We start from the raw sequence: 26,517 nt of genomic DNA on the forward strand, positions 1-26,517 counted from the left end.
TAGAGGCAGAGTCTGCACTGTGTATCCATGGGATTATGTCCTGCCTCTGCCATCGGGCACAACCCTGACACATGGTGGGCTGTACCTCACATATGGCACCCACACATTGGCTGTGGAGTGGGCAATGGGTTGCCAGACAAATGAAGCAGCTATGGTTTGTTAAATCACTATTCAAACATATAACCCTTTGTCACGATCTAAGAATCAAATGGGACAATGCACCACCACATAAATGTCTAGGTGGGATGTAGGCAGATTGTGTTACACTCCCCATGTATATAAGATGCACGCTTTTCACACAAATCTGCTGTCTTGACACACACCTACAGCAATTCCAGATAAACATGTGAAGACTGATATACAGGTGTCTGTTCTAGGTAGCAAAGGGTTGGCTAGTACCAACAATGGTTGACATGTGTCAGCATGGTTTCCTAGTATGCTCTGTATAACAACATCACACAGCACATAGACATACACACCACTCATTGTCACTCACACACCAGAACAAGAGCAAGGTAGCAACAGTTACAAATTACCCCATACATGTTTTTGGGCTCCAACATGGCAATCAGGCGTGGGATGTGCAACTATGTCCGACAATGTCCAAAAATATCAGAGACCCATCAGAAAAAATTAATGGGAGTAGAAATAGCCATATATGTTGTATTTGGCTTATGAAAAAAGCACTGAGATGACTTTACACATCAACATAATTCAGTCTTGGTAAGAGTTACCTAGGTTGTGGCATGCAGGAATAAATGCATACCCATGTTCAACAGAGGAAGTCGATGGAGATCTGAGAGATACCCAGAGATACTTGGAAATACAACATGGGAGGTCACTTGGAGTCAACACAAGTGCTGTGGCAGGTGTAATGTCATGTGTGCGTGGCACTCATTAGATCTCACAAGTACTGGCCATTGGGACAGTAACTATCATGTAGCCAGTTGTAGAAGATATGTACATCTACAATTTACACAAGTCACAGGTTGCATCCTGTCCATGTATGACCAGAAAAGGTTGGGTGTGGAAGAAGTGTACAAAGTGTAAGCAGCCTAAAGAAAGGGAGCAATGTAGGAGACAAAATATACCTTACAAGTAATGCAGTAAAACATGGAGAAGAAACACATATAGACCAATACTGACTGTGCAACACATCAATGTCTACATGTGAACATTCAATATATGTACGGAGAAGGTGGCCAGGTCAGTACATAACACAGTCATGGTTGCACACTACCATAACCTGGTAGTTGCCAATCACATGCCAACATGACAGGAGGCAGTGACAGATAACAACATCTGTACCCTGGCACGTTCCCAAAATAGAAGTCACAAAGAGATACAACTCCTAACCAAGCTACCCATGGAAATTACTAAGGACATCAAATGAGGAGACATGTCCAACACGTGCAATTACCCAGTCCTCTGTATATGAGAGGGGAAGGCTGACATCAAGTACCACAGAGGAAAATGTGATATTCCGGTCCATTTGATCATTATTGTGCATGTGTCTGTCTGCAGGGGAGTGTGCATTGGTCTGATGGTTATCACCAATGAATAGGCTAGATCCCCACTCAAAAAACCCTCATACCACTGCTCTGGCTACATAAACGCATGACCTATTCAGGGGCATGATGCTTGTGCACAGTGGCCTGAGTAATCTGGAACTTATTAACCTTCCCATTCACATGCAACCGTGGGTTTGTGTTGCCATACAAACTCTCACTGTAGTGATGAAGATTAAGCTGCCATCTATGCCAGACTACAACACTACTAACCAGTGGTATGCCATTATATGGGACAGTCATAGCAAACATGATATGGACAAATGTGAGTGCCTAGTTGGTGGCATGCACACATATACCACATATATCACCACACATGTACCACTTAAATGGCTCAGGCATAGTAATATGTATAGAATGCTGAAAAAAGGCAACCTACCACCCATGTAAGGGCACCTGTATCACAAGATCACTGGCTGAAATAAATGACCTTCACATGTGTTCTGACATACAGAAACATAGGTGGCATTGAAATGACTACACAGGCATTTGAAAAAAGTCCAACATGTGTCCATGCTGGAAGATAGATATGTGAGGTTTCACATTCCATGATCACACCACTGTGGTCATATGTCACTGAAATGACACTACAAATATTTTTACACAAACTGCATATATCAACCTTCAGTGACACATGTTCATACCATCTCCTGCAACTAAGATGCATGGGGAACTATATGTCACACATGTAGCAGAGCATCATGGAGGCAAAACCAACAACACACCGCAGAGTGGACACACATGCACACGCAAATTGCCAGGGGTAACATGATGTCAACCCAAGCCTAGTTCACTGCATCCCCTGAGTACAATTTGTCATGGCTGTCGCATGCCTTACCATGTTTTGGACATCATATATTTTGTGTTGTTGGTATGTGTACATTTGTGCTAACATGTATGTGGACACAGTGTAGCTACACATATGCACAAGCTATAAGTCATCGTATGCAGCAGACACATAAACAAACATGTTGGTTCAACATACCAATGTCAGCGTAAAGATATGACTGGATAGTTACACACATGTAGCCACACCTTAATGACAACATTGTTGCATAGCCCATGTGACATTTTATGTGAATCTTGGTGCACTCAAGGCCTACACTGCAAAATTCCACACATTCCATTTCCATCATGCATCAAACATTTAGGATAGAAACGGCACAAATAAATACTCTGCAATGGCAGAAAAATTACACCTGGCCTCTGAGTGTCTATCACACGTCCACAGGTCTTTTCACGCACAATGGGAAAATTTTTCCACATGACCATCATGCGTCAAATATATATACGAAAATGCTTAAACATCATACTTTTTTCCTCAGCAAAAAGACGCCTGGCCCATGAATGTCTATCAAACATCTACAGGGCTTTTCACGCACAATTGCAAAAAATCAATGCATGACCGTCATGTGCCAAAAATTTATACACATACGCCTATACCATACTTTTCTCTAGAGCAAAAAGACGCCTAGCCCCTAAGTGTCTATCACTCGTCCACAGGCCTTTTTACGCACAATGGCAAAAATCAACACATGACCGTCAAATAAAACGACGCATGACTGTAAATGTGACGCATAGGCACAGGAAGTGAAGAAACAGGACATCTTGTCTGCATACATGGTACAGTGAGTCCACTTTCAGTTTCACTCCACAGTCTTATTGTCTGTGACTGTGTGGGGGGAGGGTGGAGCAGGTGATGTTGGTAATTTGGAGTAACTGGAGTGTTTTGTGCTGTGTCCTGTAGCTGTTGTGTATTTTTTGTCTTTTAATCAGTCTTTTGTATTGTAATTGTTCTGTATCTGTCACTGCATTGTGGGGTTGTTGTCTGGGGTAGGATAGTGTGTTGAGTAGTTGGGGTAGATGGGGTAGTGTTAGGGTATTTTGTTTATGCCAACTGCATTTGGACCCTGTTTTTGCTGTTTTTGTTACTCTGTGTACTTTACCACTGCGATCCAGTGCTAAAGTGCAAGTGCTCCTATGTAAAATGTGTGTGTAATTGGATTTCCATGATTGGCACATTTGATTTACTGGTAAGTCCCTAGTACAGTGCACTAGAGGTACCCAGGGCCTGTAAATCAAATGCTACTAGTGGGCCTGCAGCACTGGTTGTGCCACCCACATTAGTAGCCCTGTAAACATGGGTCAGACCTGCCACCGCAGTGTCTGTGTGTGCAGTTTTAAACTGCCAATTCAACTTTCCCCACTTGCCATGCCTAAACCTTCCCTTTTCTTACATGTAAGACACCCCTAAGGTAGGGCCTAGGTAGCCCCATGGGCAGGGTGCAGTGTATGTTTAAGGTGGGACATATACTAACGTGTTTTATATGTCCTGACAGTGAAATACTGCCAAATTCGGTTTGCATATCTCTCGCATAGGTTGACTAGGGGGTTGACTTTAAATATTATTAAAGTGCAGATTCCCTTTGGGAGTAGATGGACGGTTGGAGTTTGGGGTCTCTGAACTTACAATTTAAAAATACATCTTTTAGTGAAGTTGGTTTTGAGATTGTGTGTTTGAAAATGCCACTTTTAGAAAGTAGGCATTTTCTTGCTTAAACCATTCCGTGACTCTGTCTGTTTGTGGATTCCCTGTCTGGGTTAGTTTGACAGTTGGGCAGTTTGCACCTCTATCTAGACACTGACACAAAGGGAGCTGGGGTGTAGCCTGCAAATCCTGATGGGCCATCTGGTCTAGGGGAAGGGGAGGAGTGGTCCCTCACACATGAAAGGGCTGTGCCTGCCCTCACACAATGCAGTCTCCAACCCCCTGGTGTGTGTCTTGGGCCTGGCCTGGGCAAGGCAGGGTCTCACAAACAAGACAGACTTTCCTTTGAAGTAGGCCTACTTCAAAGGAAGAAAGGGATATAAGAAGAGCACCCAAAAACCCTGAAAATTGGATCACTTCTGGAATCAAGAGGAACCTCTGCCAAGGAGAAGAGCTGAAAAGCTGAGGAGAAGGGCTGCCCTGCCTGTGACTGTGCTTTGTGGAGCTATCCTGCAGTTGCTGCTTCTGCCTGTGAAAGGGGACAAAGACTGGACTTTGTTGTGCATTCCCTTTTGTGAAGAATCTCCAGGGGCTTGAATTAAGCTTGCCTCCTGTTGTTGAAGTCTCAGGGCCATCAAAGACTTCCCCTGTCAGCACCTGGGCTCAGTGCTGAGACTCCTGCCCTGCCAAGTGGTGCCCTATCCAGTTCCTGGTCCCTTGAAAGGTGAAGCTGGCAGACAAAGACTGAAAATCCACGCACAGACAGCCGTGCAGGGAAATTTTCGATGTATCTTCCTTGACGAGGCTGATAAACGACACGCCGACGACTTCGCGGCTGAAATAAACACTCCACCTGCATCGTGGCTGGAAGATCGACTCAACGCTGCTGGAGAAACAACACACGACACCTGCTAACGGAGGCTGATAATGACGCAAACCCCATGCAGCGCAGTTTTATGATACCTTGATACCTGATTTTCAATGCAACATCGCTGGGTGTGGGAAAGCAACGTAAAGCCTACCCGGACCTGAGGTGCCTGTCCGGATCAACGTATCGGCCTCTTGCAGGAGAGGAAAAACGATGCATGCCGATCTGACTGGACTTTTTCGACGCACACTCACCTGTGCTGCTTTATTTTGATGCTATCTAGCTACATTTGTGAAATGACAGCATTGTCACTGTTTTCTAAGGATTAAAACTCTTACTCTTTGAAAATTCATAACTTCACATGTGTATGTTTGATTTTGGTAGTTTTGGTCTTGTTTTGTTTAGATACATTTTTTCTACCTTTCTAAACCTGTGTTGTGTCATTTTGTAGTGTTTTCACTGAATTAATGTGTGTGTTGGTACAAATAATTTACCCATTGCTTCTGAAGTTAAGCCTGCCTGCTAGTGCCACGCTACCAAGGGGGTGAGGAGGGGTTAACTGAGGTTGATTCTCCTTTACCCTGACTAGAGTGAGGGTCCTTGCTTGGACAGGGTTAACCTGACTGCCAACTAAAGACCCCATTTCTAACACATACCAAGTCCATTATTTGCATATGCATGACAGGTGCTGATATGATTGAGTGCAGCATGTCATTTAAGGATATGGATATGTCATATGCTGCCTGTATGAAGAGCCCCAGTGCCAGCTTAGGGCTGCTATTATAATGTAAAACAATGAAGCTGAGGCAGGGCAGATGTGCCATCTTCCCTGAACAACCATTATAAAGTGTTGTGATGCATGCATAGGGCAACTCTGTTTTGAGCGCACAACATGAGGCCTGTGCCATGCATCATTTATGGGAGGGAGGCCCAGCACCTGCTTAGGGGACAAATGTACAAACCTCTGGGAAAAATTAGAAATATCGAAATACCATTTTTCATGTACTTTGAACTGCTGCTGAGAGCAGGTGTTATAAGGGGACATATAATTGTATCTGATGGGCCCTATGTACACAGCAGAAGTTGTGAAGATCTGTTTTGTTGCAACTCCTGCTGAGTACATCAATTACCTCCACATCAATTGATGCAGTTGGATCCTACCTGCATCATGCTGTGTTTTAATTCTCATTGGCAGGTATAAGGGGTCCATTGAGGGCCACAAGGAAAGTGTGCTGCACCACTTTCATCCCATCTGCCCCTTTGTGTCATTGGCCAAGGCCATGTAAGGAAGCTTGACTATGCCCTAGGTCCAGGCTACTAGCACTTTCCTCTTCCTGTACATTGTGTATCACATACACCCCAACCTATGTACACATGTGCTGATTTAGTACTACAGACCTGCTGCATCTTACTGACAGCATGGGGCTGTCCTATATCTGCTCCATCACTGGCACATTACTCAGAAACCTGCACCAACACTTGCATCCTTGGACCACAGAGCAAGTGTGTGTGAGTTGAGGCATATGTCTATGTGTATGTTCTTATCCCTTCCTGGACAAATAACGGTATACCATGCCAACAATGACTGGCTACACAGTATTGGCAATACATCTGTAATTTCAATCAATCGATGTGCAGGTAGGTACAACTAAATAAACATAAGTAAACTCCCATGGCATTATTGCTTGTGTGTGTGCCTTGTGATGGCACACACATATTATTAACTACAAACAAGGATGTACCAAAGCATTCCTCAACACATTGCAATACCCACACAACCCCTGGGAAGTTGTTCATCAGTTTGCAGTGACAATGAGGTAGATGTCTACAGCATCTGGGGCAGGCTCAAAAGCTATGGGTGTCACAATGGGATGGCCACGGCAACAACCATTGCATGCCCCTCAGATCCAGTATACAGTGTCATGTAGTCCCATATGTTCATGGAGGTGTAAAGCTAACAAACACCTGTATGACAATACCATGTATATATGGTGCAGTGAAAAGCACCACAGGAGTGTATGGGAAAGTGATGCTTTGTAGGTGCCTGGGTCTCTATTATCTGAGACTATGGACCTGATTCTGACTATGGCGGACGGCGGAGGCCGTCCGCCATAGTCCCGCCGCCAAATGACCGCACCGCGGTCAAAAGACCGTGGCGGCCATTCACACATTTCCTCTGGGCCGGCGGGCGCTCTCCAAAAGAGCGCCCGCCGGCCCAGAGGAAATGCCCCTGCAACGAGGACGCCGGCTCAGAATTGAGCCGGCGTAGTTGCAGGGGTGCGACGGGTGCAGTTGCACCCGTCGCGTATTTCAGTGTCTGCAAAGCAGACACTGAAATACTTTTTGGGGCCCTCTTACGGGGGCCCCTGCAGTGCCCATGCCATTGGCATGGGCACTGCAGGGGCCCCCAGGGGCCCCGCGGCACCCCCTACCGCCATCCTGTTCATGGCAGGTTTCCCGCCATGAACAGGATGGCGGTAGGGGGTGTCTGAATCCTCATGGCGGCGGAGCGCGCTCCGCCGCCATGGAGGATTCCCCCGAGCAGCGGAAAGTCGGCGGGAGACCGCCAACTTTCCGCTTCTGACCGCGGCTGACCCGCCGCGGTCAGAATGCTCGTGGGAGCACCGCCAGCCTGTTGGCGGTGCTCCCGTGGTCGGTGGCCCTGGCGGCCACCGGCCGCCAGGGTCAGAATGATCCCCTATGTGTGATTGACTGATTATAGATGTTTGTCAATTGGCCTGATCTAGCACTAGGTTGACTTGCTCACTCAGCCTAACAAGTTGAAAGTAAACTATGTTGTCCATTAACTGATATGTATAAATATCACTAAGCAATGTTTTCCATTCATGTATTGCAGGTGGACCTCCACCCTACACTGTTGGTGAGGACGGCAGATTTAAAGACCCCAATGCAGCCAGTAAGTGCCCCCTTGTGTGTCATATGTGCCAGTCCATGGTTTGTTGTGAGTCAGTCTGATGTGTGGAATGCTATTAATAATGGTTTTACCTAACCAATGATATGATATCATTGAAGTTAGGATGGTGACATCATGTCTGTTGGAATGTTGAACATTGAGAATGGCTTGGTTGTAGCACAAGGGGCAACGTGTGCTGGCAAGGAATTGTGGGTATTAGGAAATGGAATGCCTGGCCACATATTCATTGATGGCTATCATGATAGGTCTCAGAGCAGCTGTTTATGTAAATACAACTTTGTCACAGCACTATTGACAGCACTGTGTGCCACACATAGCTTACACTTACTCACAAGACGGTACAGATGTAGGTTATTTATAGAGGTCTCTAGGGGGCCTATGTAGAAGACACTTGCACCACAGTTGCCTCAGTACCCTTCAGATATAAGTTGAGGCTGTAGTACTGTAAGGACCCACATTGTGTTGGACAACAGTCAGTAGTGTACACAATTAGGAGACAACTCAGCTCCAGATGGTTGTGGGAAAAGTCTATGAATTGTCCCAAGCTATATCTCAGCAGAATTCCCAACATGGTTCTGCCACCATGATATTTGTGAGGGATGTAGGTCACATCACATATAATGTAAATGCTGAGTGTGTACATGGTACTTTGATGATGTCTGACATGCATGTGCACATGATGTTCAATATATAAGAATACTGTAGCAGCACCCAGTGCAGTTCCAGACTCGCTGTGGCCCTAAGGGCACCCATACAGCCACCATGTATATGTCGTTTTACACATGTAGCACACCATAGCACAGGGTAGGGGGTGTTAGTTCTGTAATGTGTAGACAATTTTGATGTGCAAGTCAGGATTTGCCCAAACTTTCTGGGGACATTGCATCATTTGTACATGTGGGCACACCATGAGCAATGGTGTGCCCCCTTGTAACTTATGCTCAGACCAGGCCTTAAATGAGGACACATGAATGAAGAGTTACAAAGCCTTAGAACAGCCGGTGGGAAGTTTCTAGACACTCTATCAGATGCCCCCCATCTTGCATCCATGATGGCTGTTCAAGCCTTGATATTTCACCAGGGGTGTCAAAGTGGAGGACTGCATGTAAAGCCCCCCTTATGGACAAGGAGACATGAAATCCAGACTTGTTGGGGCATGTGATCCTCACAAGTTTGATAACACAAATGTTGATTAAGGACAAATTAGTCCACTCACCTCTGGGCCCTGATGGTCAACAGGGGATAGCCGTCATCCCAGTGACATATACATGATACCGTAGATGGCTGGTAGGAAATAGTCATAGATGAGGAGTAAGTCATTGTTGAGGAATGTGTGGTGGACTACATGTGTCATCTGCAGATGCAGTGTACATTGTATGTCGGCTCAACCTCCACCCAATGAAGTATGTGATGCTTGATTCTCATCATTTTTCAGCTGCCAATATGACACCTGAGCAATGGCTTGCATACCACAAAAGAAGGTACAGGCATATTTTGGAAGTGGATGCCACATACCACAGGATGGGAAGGAGGTTCCACAAGGAAAAGGCCACTGGGGAATGGCCACAGCAGCTGCAGAAGAAGAAGGACAGTTTGGTAAAAACATCAGGGACCTAGGGGGCCTCTGCAGGTCCAAGCCCCTCCACGTCTGCTGCACCTGTAAGAAGCCAGACACCTGTGCAGCCACCTGCTGTGGGCATGAGTACCCAATATGAAAGGGACATGAGACGGGACATGGGTAACATAATGGCCAGACTGGACAGGTTGGAGAAGGAGAGTGCAGACAACAAGAAGATGTTAAAGTTCATCAAAAACAAAGTGTAAAAAGCTAGTTCCACAGCCTCCCAGTTCCTCCCCCTCCCTTTTACTGTTGTAAATAGTTTTAGATTGTTAGATTGGGTTTTAGATGGGTAGTTTTAGGCTAGTGTAGTAGGGTAGGCATAGGTTAGATTAAGAATAGGTGGGGGTTAGTACTTTTTATTTAATGGAGGGGGGTCCATGTTGGGATATTTGTGTATAAAAACCAATATATATATATATATATATATATATATATATATATATATATATACATATATATATATATATATATATAAATACCAAGAAATATATATTTGTTAAGGCCATAGGTTAAGGTAGTACATGTGTAGTCGTAGTTTATGTTGTCGTGCTTGTATCTTGTCTCTTAAGGGGGATGGGGAGGCAATGTTTAGAGTGGGGTGTTACATGTGTAAGTTTATTTTAGATTAGGTTAGATAAGTGTAGTTGTAAGTTAAGTTAGTTTAGGTCAGTTTAGTGTAGGGTAGTTTTTAGGCTAGGATTAGGTATATGGTTAATCATATTTTACAATAAATCCTGTTAGTATAAGACTAGTTTCTTTCGAAGTTGATTGAGTGTCTGGGGGTTCTCATGTGTGCACTGGCCAAGTTGGAGGAATGGCCTAGGGTATGCTTACTGTCTGATTTCCAAGGATTACCAAGTGCATCCCCTATGACCAAGGAGGTGTCAGATTGGCTGCCAAATAACATCATCTACTCTATACGTTTGCCATCCACTGTTCCAGCCATTCACAATGTGTATGTATACTTTAACTTGTATGTATGTCATTGGTGGGGTCTTGCAGTTTCATTGTTGGCAAGTGAGGCACATTTGACAACAGGCAACATTGGAACTGTATCCTGCAACACTGACAGGTGCCCATCACTGACAAGGTGATGCAGCTCCACTTTCCTTAAATTCGGGTCCAAGTCTGGAAACAGTTAACAGATCAAGTTAATTCTTTGTGGCCATTATTCAATAAAAAAAACGCAAAATACCATGATTGCTGGGTATTGGGTTGCAGAACATGGTGTAGGCTGTAGGCAAAGACCATGGGGCAGATTTGTCAATCTTTCAAGCAGTGCAACCCAGAAAGCCAAGTTGCTGCTCTGCATAAAAGGGAAAGGGCAGGAATTTGGTGTTTTTACCATTTATGACACATTCCTGTCATTATGTAGTGCTGGCACACTTTTCGCTGCCTAGCACCAACACAGGCACCCTTGCGTCATGTTTGCAAATGTGCCTGCATTGAAGGAAGGATTGTTTTAATGCAGGACACCTTCCTCAACAGTAACAATCTTTCGAGGCGTTTTCATCTTTCTATGTGTGCTGCAAAATGCAGCACACTTAGAAAGAGGAAAAAAAACAAGAAGAAATAAAGATAATTTCCCCTTGTTGTGCCTCACCTGGGAGACGTGGAATGTTGATGCATTTCCAGGTCTAACACTAATGGTAAATATGTAAATGAGCCGAAATCCATGGGTAGAGGCATAGGAACACCCATCCTCCACCCATGGAATGTCTCCCTGGGGCAGAGTAACACAAGGTAGCAGTTTGCACTGCATTGGGTTAGTCTAGAGTTATCAAACCATGCAGTGCCACACAAGGTGGCCTTGCATGCCTTGATAAGTCTTACCTATGTTTTGCATCACTCTTGGACTCCTTTGTGTGGCACAAGTGCAACCTTGATAAATATGGGCCCATATCTTTTGCCAAGTGCCATGGGTTCGGTTTTGAGATCTTAACCTGTGGAAAATGATGGTAGTGAGACTGCACGAACACAGCTTATGCTTGCTATATTTATGTGTCATACGTCAGAAATTTGCCCTTTCTGCAGGGTCATCCCAAATGTTTGCCTTCTCTTGCTTTTTGTTGGCCAAAGGATGCTGTGCACTATTCCCCTGCTAAAGTAGGGACAAATGTTGTGTCCTCCCTTTCACACATGTTAACATTTGCGTACACCTGATTGGCAAATTTAATTGACTAATACGTTGTTAGTATATGGTACCACATGTAGTCAGGGCTGGTAAATTAAATGCTTCTAGTGAGCAACAACACTCATTGTTGTTCCTTCCACTAAGGCAGAGTGAGATCCGTTTCCAAGGGGATTTTACTGGCTAGTGTTTTTTTTTTTCTGGGCAGTAAATTGGAATCTGGTGCACTTGCATGTTAAGCTTTGTTCCATTTTTATTGTATTCTCTTTTGATCTGCTCCTAGAGAATGTTTTTTGTGGCATTGAGGGACATTATAATTAAATATACTAACCGCGATTCAAATGTAAGTGCTTTGTTGTGGTGCATTCATATTCAATTTAAATCACAGGTAATGCAGGGAAGATTGATGTGCGCTTTGCTCGTCATCACAATGGCATGTCCCAAAGAAACATCCACATCCTTTGTGTGCTTGCTGTACTCATTAAGTTGTTCTCAGCATGCAATGTATTAGCAGTCGCTGACAGTAGATGCGCTGACTTTTTGGAGCACGGACGTCACTATACACATCTTTTATTAGGCCCCTGACATTACAGGCAGCTGCACATTAATGGAGTGCCAGTGGTAGCAATTTCAGTAATGTTGAACCATCTGATGAGTTTCCTGAAGTTCCATGTGTGTGAACTTGATGGATCTGAGCATCAAGGAAATATGACCAGTGGCATAAAACTGCCACGCCACATGTTGCTGGTTTTACAGTCCTTTTGTCATGGTGATATGGTAATATAATGATGCACACTGTCATTGGCTTGCCAGTGAGATGCCAAACGTGCCTCTGCCTGAGTCTCGGTAGTAGTCCACAGTCCAAAGTGTAATACCACCAGCACCTTGACTGGCTACTCTGGACGGTAGCTCCTGTTCCCATTCTGCAACTATATCCAGCATCACGTTTGGATGGAAACATTACATGTCCTGTACCTCTTCCTCTGATGTCATATAGACGTGAGCTTCTGTATATCTTCACTCTCCTACCCAGATAGGTATTCCCCAGGATCTAACCCACTAGAACAGATCTTGTCACTCTCCTTGTAGTATAAATGTTCTGCATGTAGGTGACTGACCTATGGTGTAGGGGGTGATCGGTTGCTGGGTTTGTTTGCGGCACGGATGGGACGGAACACAGTGATTTCAATAAGCCAATTATCCTCGCAGTGGCCATAATGTGCAATTAATTTTAATGTTCATTTTCTACAGCATTTCTATTGTCTGTATGTCTGCTGAATGGACATTTCTGTTTTATGTTTAAAAGTGGAGAATCGCGCATCTTATGTTTGGATTAGTAGTACGGTATACGTTTTGTATTACTCTGTCATATGATGTTTCTTCATTTCCAGTTTTATCCAGTTGGGTATATTGAGCCTCTTGTGTGCCTTTGTCTAATGCCCCCTCCCTCTGGCTGATGTGCAATTCCATTGCCGATCCTTTAAGATACCTGTGTCTGATGAGTGACTTACTTCAAGGATTGGTTTCTAAACAGAGAAGTGTAGGGGACATCCGTTTTCTTTGAGTCTGAGTACCACATGACTAGCAGTGAGTGTTTCCTTTTAGAGGTGTGGCGATGGAGCTGCAATGCTCTGTCTTGCCTCCTTGGCACACTCACCTACCAGGAGACAGTCACCATTATTGGGTCTATCAGGCTGACATTTACACACGAGTAGTGGGATTCAAAGGAGTGAGCTGCGTCTTCCCATAGGGTCACGTCCAGTGTGGCTGAGGACAAGGCTAGCCCCAGTGATCGAGGTTGTCAGAATGTATGTCACAGCGATGTTTGTTTGTTCTGTGGGCTTTGTGGGTTTCATAGAGGATGCTCTAGATCGACATTACTCAAAGTACGGCCCGTGGGCCGCCAGCGGCCCCACGGACCTACCTTGGCGGCCCGCGGACACGTACAAGAAACGCCATATAGTAATGACCGCAGTATATAAACATAGAAGAGGGCTGCGGGAGCATGCGCAATAGTGGCTTCCTTGCACATGCTTCCGCGGCCCTCCTCTATGTTTACGTACGGCAGCCATTATTTATGGCGTTTCCATGACGATCCTGGAAGCCAAAGCCCCTTAAAAGTCAGCGCTTGCAGCTAACTTTTACGGGGCTTTTTCGTCTGCTTCCTGTCACCGGCTCCACATCTGATGCCCTCCTGCCTGCCGTTCTACATTTGTGGCATCTTTACAGTGCTTTATTGAGGCAGGAAAGGCTCTTTGGTTATTTATTTATTTGTTTTTAATGTAGTGTGTGTGTTACTGGGGTAGGGGTGAGAGCAGATTGCGCTGTGTGTGTGCACTGTGTGTGTGTGTTACTGGGGTAGGGGTGAGAGCAGATGACGCTGTGTGTGTGCGCTGTGTGTGTGTTAATGGGGTAAGGGTGAGAGCAGATTGCGCTGTGTGTGTGCGCTGTGTGTGTGTTACTGGGGTAGGGGTGAGAGCAGATGGCGCTGTGTGTGTGCGCTGTGTGTGTGTGTTACTGGAGTAGGGGTGAGAGCAGATGGCGCTGTGTGTGTGCGCTGTGTGTGTGTTACTGGGGTAGGGGTGGGAGCAGATGGCGCTGTGTGTGATACTGGGGTAGGGGTGAGAGCAGATGGCGCTGTGTGTGTTACTGGGGTAGGGGTGAGAGCAGATGGCGCTGTGTGCAGATGGCGCTGTGTGCAGATGGCGCTGTGTGTGTATGGCGCTGTGTGTGTTACTGGGGTAGGGGTGAGAGCAGATGGCGCTGTGTGTGATACTGGGGTTGGGGTGAGAGCAGATGGCGCTGTGTGCAGATGGCGCTGTGTGTGTATGGCGCTGTGTGTGTTACTGGGGTAGGGGTGAGAGCAGATTGCGCTGTGTGTGTTACTGGGGTAGGGGTCAGAGCAGATGGCGCTGTGTGTGTGCGCTGTGTGTGTGTATTACTGGGGTAGGGGTGAGAGCAGATGGCGCTGTGTGCAGATGGCACTGTGTGCAGATGGTGCTGTGTGTGTTACTGGGCTAGGGGTGAGAGCAGATGGCGCTGTGTGCGTTACTGGGGTAGGGGTGAGAGCAGATGGCGCTGTGTGCAGATGGCGCTGTGTCCAGATGGCGCTGTGTGTGTTACTGGGGTAGGGGTGAGAGCAGATGGCGCTGTGTGTGTTACTGGGGTAGGGGTGAGAGCAGATGGCGCTGTGTGCAGATGGCGCTGTGTGTGTATGGCGCTGTGCGTGTTACTGGGGTAGGGGTGAGAGCAGATGGCGCTGTGTGTGATACTGGGGTTGGGGTGAGAGCAGATGGTGCTGTGTGCAGATGCCGCTGTGTGTGTTACTGGGGTAGGGGTGAGAGCAGATGGCGCTGTGTGCAGATGGCGCTGTGTGTGTTACGGAGTAGGGGTGAGAGCAGATGGCGCTGTGTGTGATACTGGGGTAGGGGTGAGAGCAGATGGCGCTGTGTGCAGATGGTGCTGTGTGTGTATGGCGCTGTGTGTGTTACTGGCGTAGGGGTGAGAGCAGATGGCGCTGTGTGTGATACTGGGGTAGGGGTGAGAGCAGATGGCGCTGTGTGCAGATGGCGCTGTGTGTGTTACTGGGGTAGGGGTGAGAGCAGATGGCGCTGTGTGATAGACCGGACCCTGCAAGGGTAAGAGCTGTGCTGCTGTATCTTTGTCGTGTAATGCTTAGGCACCAAGTTAGACCTTTGTTTGTGCAACCTCCAAACAATAATGCTTACTTTTATAACCCATACCCACCAACCCAGTACAGCCAGAGAGAAACCACCCACCCATGAAAACTACCAAAAATCAAATGACAATCCCAATATAAATCAAACCATTTGTGAAGTGTCCAGTGGGGTACACTTTGTGTGATGGGCAAACACCTTCAGCTTACTCCTCTTCCCAGGGGTGCGGTTGATAAATGGCTGCTGCATTTAATTAAATGTCTCTTGTGATTAGGATAGGGATATACTCTGGAACATTCCCATTTGGCTCTTGTGATTAGTGTAGGAATATACTACTAGAGCCAGGGCTGTTGAAAATGTCTTACAATAATACACTTTTTTTTATCTGGCCCCTGGCATTTCGTGCACAGTTGATTTCTATTGCTGTGTGACCCAGCATGCTGAAAAAAAACAGTCTCTAAAAAGGGGCCCGTATACCGTTCATTGGCCTCATTATCACTCTAGTATGCCTAGCAGGTTGCAAGCATAATTGCAAAAAATACTTTTTATAACATGGTTCTCTGGGAATCGGCAAAGGCCAGCATGTGTGTTGACAATTGTTAGATCACGGTATGCTTTGTTTCCTTTTACACATCACTTTATATTACTTTGGTGTTGTGCACAGAGGTCTGTAGCGAGACGCAGTGTTGGTCCATTGGTCGTGAGGCGGTGTCGGTCCATCGGTCGCTCGTGAAGTGTTGTCGGTCGTGAAGTGGTGTCGGTCCTTTGGCTGTGAGGGGAAAATCTGATTCCTGACCCTTGATACTCATTGCACAAACTCGCTGAAGCCAATGGCCTACAGTCCAGTTACCAAGCCTTGCAAACGACCCAGATCCATACAGAGTGAACACAGATCATTCCAGGCAGCACAGGAAGAAGAGTACTTGTTTGTTAAATGGCCAAAGGAGAAAGATACCTGTTTGCCTTGCAAAGAGAAAGTAAATGTTCTTAAGAGATATAACCTGGAACGGCACTACAAAACTCGACACGCAAGTTATAGTGAGAACTTCCCATTGCACTCACAACTGCGTTCAGCAAAAGTGGCATTGTTAAAGCAAACACTTCTTTCCCAGCAGAAGCTCTTCCTTTGCCACATGAAGGAATCTGAGGCTGTTACAGAAGCATCATTCAAAATATGCTACCTGCTTGCCAACCATAAGAAGCCATTCACGGAGGCAGAGCTGGTGAAGAAATGTTTCCTTTCAGCAGCTGAAATTTTGTTTGAAAACTATAGCAACAAATCCAGCATTTTAAAAGAAATTGGTGCATTACAGCTATCGGATTCCACTTGTGCACGCAGAATGGAGTCAATGGGTGAAAATATCCAGGAGCAAGTGATCAAAGCTGTCAGAGAGTCACTGTTCTTCAGCATTGCCATGGATGAGTCCACAGATATAGGCGATGTGGCCCAGTTATTAGTTTGGGTGAGGTATTTGGACCAATCGCTTCATCCCAAAGAAGAGCTCCTGTGCCTTCTACCATTGCACGGGCACACAAGAGGAGAAGATATTCTGGACAGTATCTGCAACTACTTCGAAACACATCACATACCACTGGACAGTCTTGTTAGCATCACAACAGATGGCGCTCCTGCTATGGTAGGCCATGACAGAGGCTTTGTATCTTTGCTTAAAAAGAAGCTCACTGGACAGCCTGTAATAGACTACCACTGAATTATACATCAGGAAGTTCTGTGTGCAAAATTAAAGCATGGAGAACTGAATAACGTCCTAAAACTTGCAGTGAAAATTGTTAATTTTATTCGTGCCAAAGCCCTTAACCATAGACTTTTTAAGGCTATGCTGCAGGATTCTGAAGCTGAATATACAGACCTCTTGATGCACACTGAAGTGCGATGGCTAAGCAAAGGGAAAGTTCTGGAGCGGTTCATTGCTTTGCTTCCTGAAATTGAACACTTTGCAAACAGCAGAGGTCAAACATTCCCAGAACTAAAGGATGTGAAATGGCTTTTAATGCTCCATTTTCTTTCAGATCTATTTGCACACTTCAATGCTCTTAATTTGATGCTGCAAGGCAAACAACAGCTTGTGTGGTCCATGATGAATGGTATTTACTCATTTGAAAGTAAGCTTGTGCTATTCAAAGAACAACTGGATGTTGCTGACTTCACCCACTTTCCAAAACTGTTGGTTGTGACTCAGAGGTTTCCAAATGCACAAGAAATGCAGCCAACGGTAAATCTAGGTGCATGTCTTGAGGAAATTTCTGGGGAGATCAAAAGGCGATTTTCTCAATTCAGAACCCTCACCCCCCTGTTCAGGCTGGTTGAGAACCCCTGGATGGTGAGTGCACGAAATCTTGATGCTGTTGAACTTATTGGTGTGAAACGACCGCAAGCACAAATGGAGCTGATAGACATGCAGCACAACTCAGCTCTCGAAGCATCTTTTTTGGGGCAGGCACCAGAAGAATTCTGGAACACTGTGCCTTCTGACAAAATTCCTGTTCTTTTTACAGTGGCCCAGAAAATAATTTGTATGTTTGGGTCAACATATGTTTGCGAAAGTTCATTTTCCACAATGGGACTTTTGAAGAGTAAATTCAGAAATAAGCTAACAGACTTACATCTGGATCAGCTCTTAAGGCTTGCCGTTTCAGACATAATACCAGATTACAGAACACTAATAAGAGACATGAAGTGCAAAATAAGTTCTTAGTATGGCTTCCTTTGACATACCTATTTTCCAGACTCAGAGAAAACTGTGCTGCATTGGGCCTGTGCTGAATATCCTGTTCACAAGGATTACCATGCCATGCCTCTTAAGATTACTATTGTCTGATAATAAAAATGTTTTTCAAAATGTCCTCTTTGTAGGTTTGTAGTTATACCTGGATTCAAAATGCAGCATTGTTTAGCAATGTTTTGAACAAGGGGGCGGGTGGTTGTGCCCCCTATAAGCCCCCCCCCCCACCCCCGCTGTCACTTCAGTGCGGCCCTCGGCCGCAAACCATACTGCAGTTTTGGCCCCGAGAAAAAGTTTGTGAGTACCCATGCTCTAGACTCTTTGAGCCAACACATGAAATTCGGAACTGAAATTACAAATGCAGTAGCGACGGTCCCACAAAAAGGCTGATATATGCGGTGGCAGTGTGAGGTAGCCTTTGGCATCCAAGTGGAGCAGCTACTGGATAGTTAGCTGCAGGATCCTGTCATCCCGACTGGATGTCTGCTGGAGGACTGACTTTCACAGATTTGCATAGCTGGGGCACAGTATGAGTCACAAAACACATACATTTGGACAATTTCACAAACCGCTTGTGCACGTTTAGTAGTCCTACAATAGTACTAAAGCTACAGATGCCAATCACAAACCTACTTTAGGAGGTACTCCTCACCCACCTCTACTGTCTTTTCTGCGCAGTGATCTCCCCACTGATTGCAGGGACAGTTCTGTCCATGTTACTCTAAGTTGTAAGTGGCTGCTTCTGATTCCAGACTGTTGGCGCTGGAATCAAGACAGTTGCCGCTGGGAGTTGGAGGAGGTTGTATGCTCCTCTGTGTGGATGTTTTGGTATGGAATAAACACGGATTGATAGACAACCGTGTATCTCTACAATGTGGCGATGAGGAGGTGCCAAAACATTGCAAGAACCTATGCATGGTAAATGAGGATTGCTTTTTGCTTAACAAGGATCATCACAGCGTGGCAACACTGCATTTCACAGTAATTAGAGCATTTCATGACGGCGCTTTGGAAAGGAAATCAGTAACCACTACCTACTATTTAAATATTGAGAGGCATATTTATAAGAAAGTGGTGCAGTGCTGCGTATCAAGTCACCTTGCCGCACTGCACCGCGTCACTGGAATGCGCCATATTTAAGGCATACAGATCATTCCTGACTTTTCCCCCTGTGGCGCAGAGTAGGGTGCCTAGCCAAGTGTGCCTGCGCTCTATGCAGGATTGTTTTTGTGCAGAAAGGGGCATCTTAAGTGCAACCATTTTGAATTGGGATCTACTCGATAAATGACCTTCACTGTGTGATGGGATCAGCATTTGGATTGTGAAGGCCTTGAAAGTGGACTAGTACCTACAGTACAGAAGGAGTAAGACAGTGAGAACTCGCTGTTTGTTATTTATTGGTATTTCTGCATACATATATCCTAAGGTTGTTCAAGATTTAGAGAGGACTCTGACTTTGTCCACATGAGTGTACAGAAATTCTTCTTATCTCCTCCACAAGCCCTTTGGCCTGCAAGGGGCAAGTCAATGGATGTTGTATTTTTGTGAACTATATTGCCACCATCGATGAAGAGGGGAAGATGACAGCTGAACAGAAAAAGAGGATCATTTAAACATTATGTTGGTCCAGAAGGTTTGAAAGTATACAAACACATGGCTGAGTATACAGGTGTGGGAGTGGTGAAGTGAATGTTTACGACAAAGCTATTAGTGATTTTGATTGTTATTTTCCCCCCAGCATGTATGGATTGGTATAATAAGGCCCACGTTCTTCCACAGAAAACAATAATTCAACAAACCTATTGATGAATACGTGCCAGTCCTTAAAAGGTTTCCTTGGGATTTCAAGTTTGGGAATTTACTGAAAAAATTGATAAGGGACCAGGATGCATGTCAGGGATCTTGCCATTCAGGAAAATGGAGATGTAGAGTTGAAGGAAATGTTGGCTATAATTAAGAAGGCAGAACTGTCAAGTAGGAGTGTCAATGCTATTAATACAGGTACAAGTAATAGATTTGAGGAAATTGTTGATAGGGTGAAGGGTAAAGCAAATTAAAAGAGTACCAATGCTTAGAGAGCCAATTAGGAGTTTACCAGGAAGAACAGAGATGGACAGAGATGTTACAAATGTGAAAGTATTTCACATTTGCCATATAGCAGGACATGTGCTGCGTTAATGCAGAAATGCTCCACATATGGGTCATTTTTACAAAGCATGTACGAAAAAGAAAACCATTAAGGTTAAGTTTCTGGGGATAGCAAGTCAAGTGAAGAGGAGTCTACACCTATTTCCAGGATGGCATATTAATTCATGGCATGACCATGAATAAACATAATGATGTGTGGGAAAACGTTCTCATGTATTGAATGAAAAGTGTGTAACTGTGGAGTATTCCAAATGCAAATTTGCCATAGAATCAGTAACCTACCTTGGTCATGTTTTGAGTAGGAAAGGAGTTGCCTTTTAACCCTACATTAGTTGAAGCAATTAAAAGTGCACCTGCACCTATGAATGAGGATGGCGTGAGGTCTTTTTTAGGGTTGGCTGACTAATATGCAAAGTATGTAAAAATGTTTTATGTACATCATTTCATATCTTCTAAGAATAGGTGTAAATTTCTATGGAGTAATGAGTGTCAAATATATTTTGAAGAGATAAAGGAAGTGATTGCTAATGTTTCCACACTAAGGGCCTCATTATGTGTTCACTGGACGGTTTAGACCGTCCACCGAACTTCCGACGGGGAGGTTGCCACCATACAAGCTACTTCCCTGCCGGGCCCATTAAGAGTTTCCAGCTAGGTCAGGGGTGGAAACCTGAGTTTCCGCCTGCTGGCCTAGCGGGAAACAGTATAGCATTGTCTCCGAGCCCTAGGCAATGCTGTAGGATGCAGGGTGAAGGGTATTTGCAAAGGAGTCAATATATAGTGCATCTGCAAAGTACACAGTGAACATTGCGAGGGTGCTGGCCAGGGATGCCCCCTGCACCCGTTCTCTGCCAGCCTTTTCTTGGTGGTGCTACTGGCATGAAATGGTTGGCGGAGAACGAGGTCGTAATTCACAGGGCAGCCCTGCTTGATGCACTGCCCTGGCGGATTAGGACTGCCACCTACTGCCACACCGCCAGGATCCCTGATCCTAGCAGAGCTGGTGGTCCCACCTTGGCCCAACCGCCATGGTTGTAATAAGGTGGTCGAACCGCCACATTGGCTGAAGTCCAACCGCCACCGCGTGTCTGGTGGTCTAGTGACCGCCAGACTCATATTGGTGGCCTAAGTGGCTTTGATCCAAATGTGTTGAGCATAGTAATTACTGATGCAAGTTGTAAAGTTCTTGGTGGGTGTTGTCACAGGACACAGGAGATGGTAAGGAAGTAATAATTGCATAGATATCTTCAGCATTATCACCATCAGAAGAAAGATATTCGGTGATAGAAAAACAGACCCTTGCTTGTGTGTGGGTGTTAGAGTACTTTCGGTTATTTTAATGGGGAGCATTGTGTGTGCTAAGGAGTGATCATAAACCATTAGTCAAGTTATTTACAAAGGGGTTAATATATAGTGCATCTGCAAGCATTGCCCATACTTCGATAGGGTTGCAGGACTTTATATCCACAAATGTTGTGTTCCAGGAAAAAGGAATTTATATGTAGATTTTCCCACCCCGTAATGCATTGGCAATTATAAAAGATATGAGTGATGAATGAGAATAGTTATGTAGCTCTAATTCATGATCAAGGGATGTCTTCTTTTGAAGAAAGAGTGTGGATGAAATCTGCAGGATTTCAGGTGGTGCTACATTAAGCATTGCCTTGAGTGCCACAAAGAGATAAAGACATATTACCTTTGGAAATACATCCTTCTATTTAGTTCCAGCCAGGACTACATATTTTCCTACTTCACAAATGCAGATGCATTCCTAGAAACATATGATTTCAGCATGTAAAATAAACACTGCACAGTGATTTTACTCTGATAACAAGAATACTTCACATTAAAAAGATGTGATATCAAACTAAATTCAAATAAACTAGTACTTATGCCATATTCACTAGGGGCTTGACCATGAATCCAACCTATGTAATACTAGACCAACTACATGAAATGATTTGGAGTTTCTCCACTACTGGCTAAGTCATCTGCAATGAAGTTGTAGGCGCTCCTTTTTATTTGCTTGACAGAAGGTAAACATGTTTCTAAAGCTGTTTTGTTCATTACCCATATTTTAATAGGAAATCAGTCACATCAGTTCCATTGGGATTAAATAAGCCTTTCTTCAGTGGCTGTATGCTATCTTAATTTCTAATTGTTAGGTACAGGTGTTTCTGACTATATTTTACAAATTAGCTGTTTTAATCACAAGTGGAGGCTTGAGAAAGTTGGGGTAGCCAACAAAACCCATATTTGCAATTATGAAAAAGGTTATTTTTTTGGTATTTGAAGTGTTATTTCCGAAAATCCACTGAATTTTCATTCAGTCTTGTGTGAGGAAAAGGATAAAAAGGAATGTGACTCAAACACTTCTGGCAGAAAATGCAATATCAAATGAATGAATGAATTGTTTATGTGAAAATTGAAGACATCAATCCATTCCTCAAAAGAATAAATGTTCTGGTAGAATTCTTATGGCTTTTATTGGTTTATTAGGATGGTGCATACTATATATGAGTGCCCCCCCTATATCAACTAGTCTCTCTTCATACACCACCTTTAATTACTTTTAAACTCAGCGATCCTGTCCTTTTGGCAGGGGTCCAGCCACTCTTTCATCTATATTCTGGACTTATGTTTTATGAAGGCCTTAGGTTTTACGGTACAGATGTTTATATATTTTGACATAGGGTGTACCTATCAAAACTCACAACCCCGGATAAACAACTATATGTGTATTGCAATTGTAATAACTATCTTGCATTGTACCTAGCTAGCCTCTCGCCACTCCCTAATGAGGGAAATCTTGATGGTTTCTTAACAGATATTTGAAAATGGAATGAGGCTTAAGAGTCCATCATTCCATCATAGACTGAGCACTAAGGGTCCTATTATAAGTTGCCCAGCATGGCATCATCAGGAGAGGTGCATCTACTGCCAACTACAAGTTTTGTGATGTCTCTGGGCCCATTATTAGCAGGTACTTAAACTCCAGAGCCACTACTTATGCACCTGGAGACACCACTTCTGAAACCATCAGTTGCGCTACAGGGACTGCAGGCAGCTGCTATCCCGGCTTCCACCACCCTGCATATTTCAACATGAGTGTCCAGATGTTCATGCTGCATATTTCAGCATGACGGCACTAGAAGAAAACAATACCGCCCCTCTTGCCCCAAAGCCAAAAGAAAAAAAACGCTAAAGCATTTATCACCTGCTCTAAGTAGGTGGTAAATGGTCGCAAACTTGGACCCATTGTTTCCCTTAGAAGGGCGAAAACTGGAAGAATAAGACCCATATTCCAGATTCTGCATGTTATTGTTCTCCCTTCCTGGTAAACAACTTGCAATTCCTGCCATTAACCAGATGATATGAACTGGTATCCTACATTTTGACCCTGATATCTCTCCACAGACATAACAGGGATCTTGTGATAGAAATTAGTTATTAGGGAATCTGAACAATCTCAGCTTTGATATTCCTGGTTTACCATGTGGCAACAAGGATTGAGGAAGCAGCTAGCCATGCCATCCGAATCTATGCCTCAGCTTTTAGTATCTCCTACAGAAAAGTGGATTAGGCAGTATAGGTCAATGGGTCAAGAACACAGAGGCAGTAAAGGAGCAATTTAACCTAAAACTAATAAAAACAGGGCTTAAACCTATGCTGTTAGAGCCACTGTTGACGTACCAGGACATTTATAAGAGGAGATTCAGATGCTAAACTCCATGTTGCAAAACAACTGCTCAAAGCAGGCGTTAAAAGGACGCACCCATTTAACGTCAATGGGCCTCCTTGTACTTTGGTGCACTAGCGTCAACATATTTGATGTTAGTGCAGCAAAGCGTCACAATAGTGTTAAGAATTTTTACGCTATTCGTCTAACATGTGCCATGGTGCACCGTATTGTAAATATGGTGCACCTATGGTGTAGTTAGGTTTTGTGGGGGGTCGCAAGAAATATGGAGCATCAGTACTGATGCGCCAGATACTTGTAAATCTCTGCCACATTTTCTTATTTTCACCCTCCCACCCGGAGCCCCCACTCGTCCCACCACCCTTCCCTGACATCAGCTGCTACTGCAATTGCAGTGCACTATCATGATGCTCAGTTTGCTTAGAGGATGTAAGTGTGTGTAATCTTGGATAGGTACACTGCTGATGCCTGTTGACGGTGCCTGATTTGTGAGAGAAACTTGTACAGTTGTCTCTTTGAGAGAGTCTTTCAGTACTAGAAGCTGTATCGTAACCATGTGTGAATGACTAAAATATGCATTATTGTTATTAGCTCTGAGTGTCAGGAAAACTAGCTCTTTTGTAGCCTGCTTGGTGCGTGATGGATGGTTGCACTTGTCTCTGCATGCATATTCCTTTTGCACGATGAAAGCTTGACAGGGTGCAAATTTTATGGCTGATGAGAAAAATTAGAGTTGCTCATGTTGTTATTATACCTGTAGAGAGTCCAAATCCATAAGCTGTGAATTCTAAGTAACCTGAAAGATAATTTTACTTGATATGAGACCCTTATATTGAAAGGATTGTGTAATATGAGAGAGGTTTGCCATCCACAGGCAAGCAGGCAAGATCTCTGTAAACTGAAGGACAAATATATTTGAAACCTGAGGGGCATATTTACAAGATCTATGCGCTGCCAGTGTGTCACTTTTTGTGACCCACCAGCTGCGCATAGTGTAAACCCATATCTTTGAGTGTCTTTTCATGGCCTTGTATATATGATGTAAGGCAACGCAGCGCAAGACACTCTGTTGTCTTACACTTCGTCAGGGCAGCGTACCATGGTTGTTGTGGTGGGTGTTCCCACGCAACACCTATGGGTTCTGACGCATTCCCAGATTTAAAAGAATCTGTGAACCTGGGAAACCATCAAAACTGTGCACCTCCCCAGGGCAGGCACAACGAAGAGAAATAAATTTTACTTGTTACTATTTACTGTTCATACTGACCGCAAGTCTTTGCTGCACACATTTAAGTGTGGTGAGGGATTGGAAGGAAGTGTATTACCAAGGATAATACAGTGGTTAATGACGATTTTGGATTTTAATTTTGTGATGCAACATGTAAAGGGAAAAAAAAAATGTTGCGGCTGATGGTTTATTGATTGCCACACAATGCAGTTTTGTGTATAGATAAGAAGAAAGTATGGATATTTGTGCTGTAATTGAATTTACTTTGACGGAGATTGAATGGAGAGAAGCTATGGAAAATGATGAGATATATGAAGAACTTCTAGGACGTGGTTGAAGACAGGTGAGGAAAGTAGGTGAAGAGGTAAGACCTTACAGCATGGTGAAAGATCAATTGAGTATTCAAGCAATTAAAATTTTGAGACATGATTGTGTTATCCCACCAAGATAGTTGAGGGCTAGATTGATTAACATTGGACATGAATTGCTTTTGGGTAGGAGTATGACAAAAAGAAAAATAAGACAGTTGTTTGGGTGGCCTAGCATGGACAAAGAAGTGGAGGCTATGGTGAAGAAATGCTGTGCATGAAGAAATGGTGACAAAAACAAAGTTACCAGGCAATCACCTTTGAGCTGCAAAGAATTGCCAGAGAAGGCTTGGGAACATTTGGCAATTGATTTTATAGGTTGGGTTGAAAAGCCTGGTGAAAGGAATTGCTTTTTGGCTGTTATCATAGATTACCACAGTAAATGGTTCATTGTGAAGAGGATGGAGCAAATAAATACTGTGTGTCATGCAGTTTTTGAAGGATGTGTTCTTGGAGAAAGGTATCCCTATGGTATTAATCACTGATAATGATGTGAAGTTTACTTTTTCATCCATCCTGAATTTCTTTTTGCAATTTGGTATTAAGCATGAAAAAATGGTGGTGTTTAGACCGCAGGCCAGTGGCTTGGTGGAAAGAATAAACTGAGTTATAATGGAACATATTCAACTTTCAAGAGCTAATGGATTGCCATCAAGAGTGGAATTGGATACAATGATTTGGGCTTATTGAATCACACCTCCTTCTATGACAGGAATATCTCCTTTTATTGCCCTTAAGGGTAGATAATTGGTTACTAAGAATTCACACATTTGGTGTCAAAGTAAGAATCAAGGGGCATATTTATACTTTTTGGTGCAAAACTGCACTAACACAGTTTTGCATCAAAATGTTTTGCACCAGCTTGCACCATTCTTGAGCACCAGCCGGGCACCATATTTATGGAATGGTGCAAGCCAGGGCAAAGGGTAGGCTAGCATAACAAAATGACATTAGCAGGGTGGGGCTGACGGTGTGGAACAAGGGTGTCTTGCACCAAAAAATGACGTTAGGCAGGTTAGAGTAAAAAAAAAAGACTCTAAC

Source organism: Pleurodeles waltl, chromosome 3_1, assembly GCF_031143425.1.
Source record: "Pleurodeles waltl isolate 20211129_DDA chromosome 3_1, aPleWal1.hap1.20221129, whole genome shotgun sequence".
Taxonomy (NCBI): domain Eukaryota; kingdom Metazoa; phylum Chordata; class Amphibia; order Caudata; family Salamandridae; genus Pleurodeles; species Pleurodeles waltl.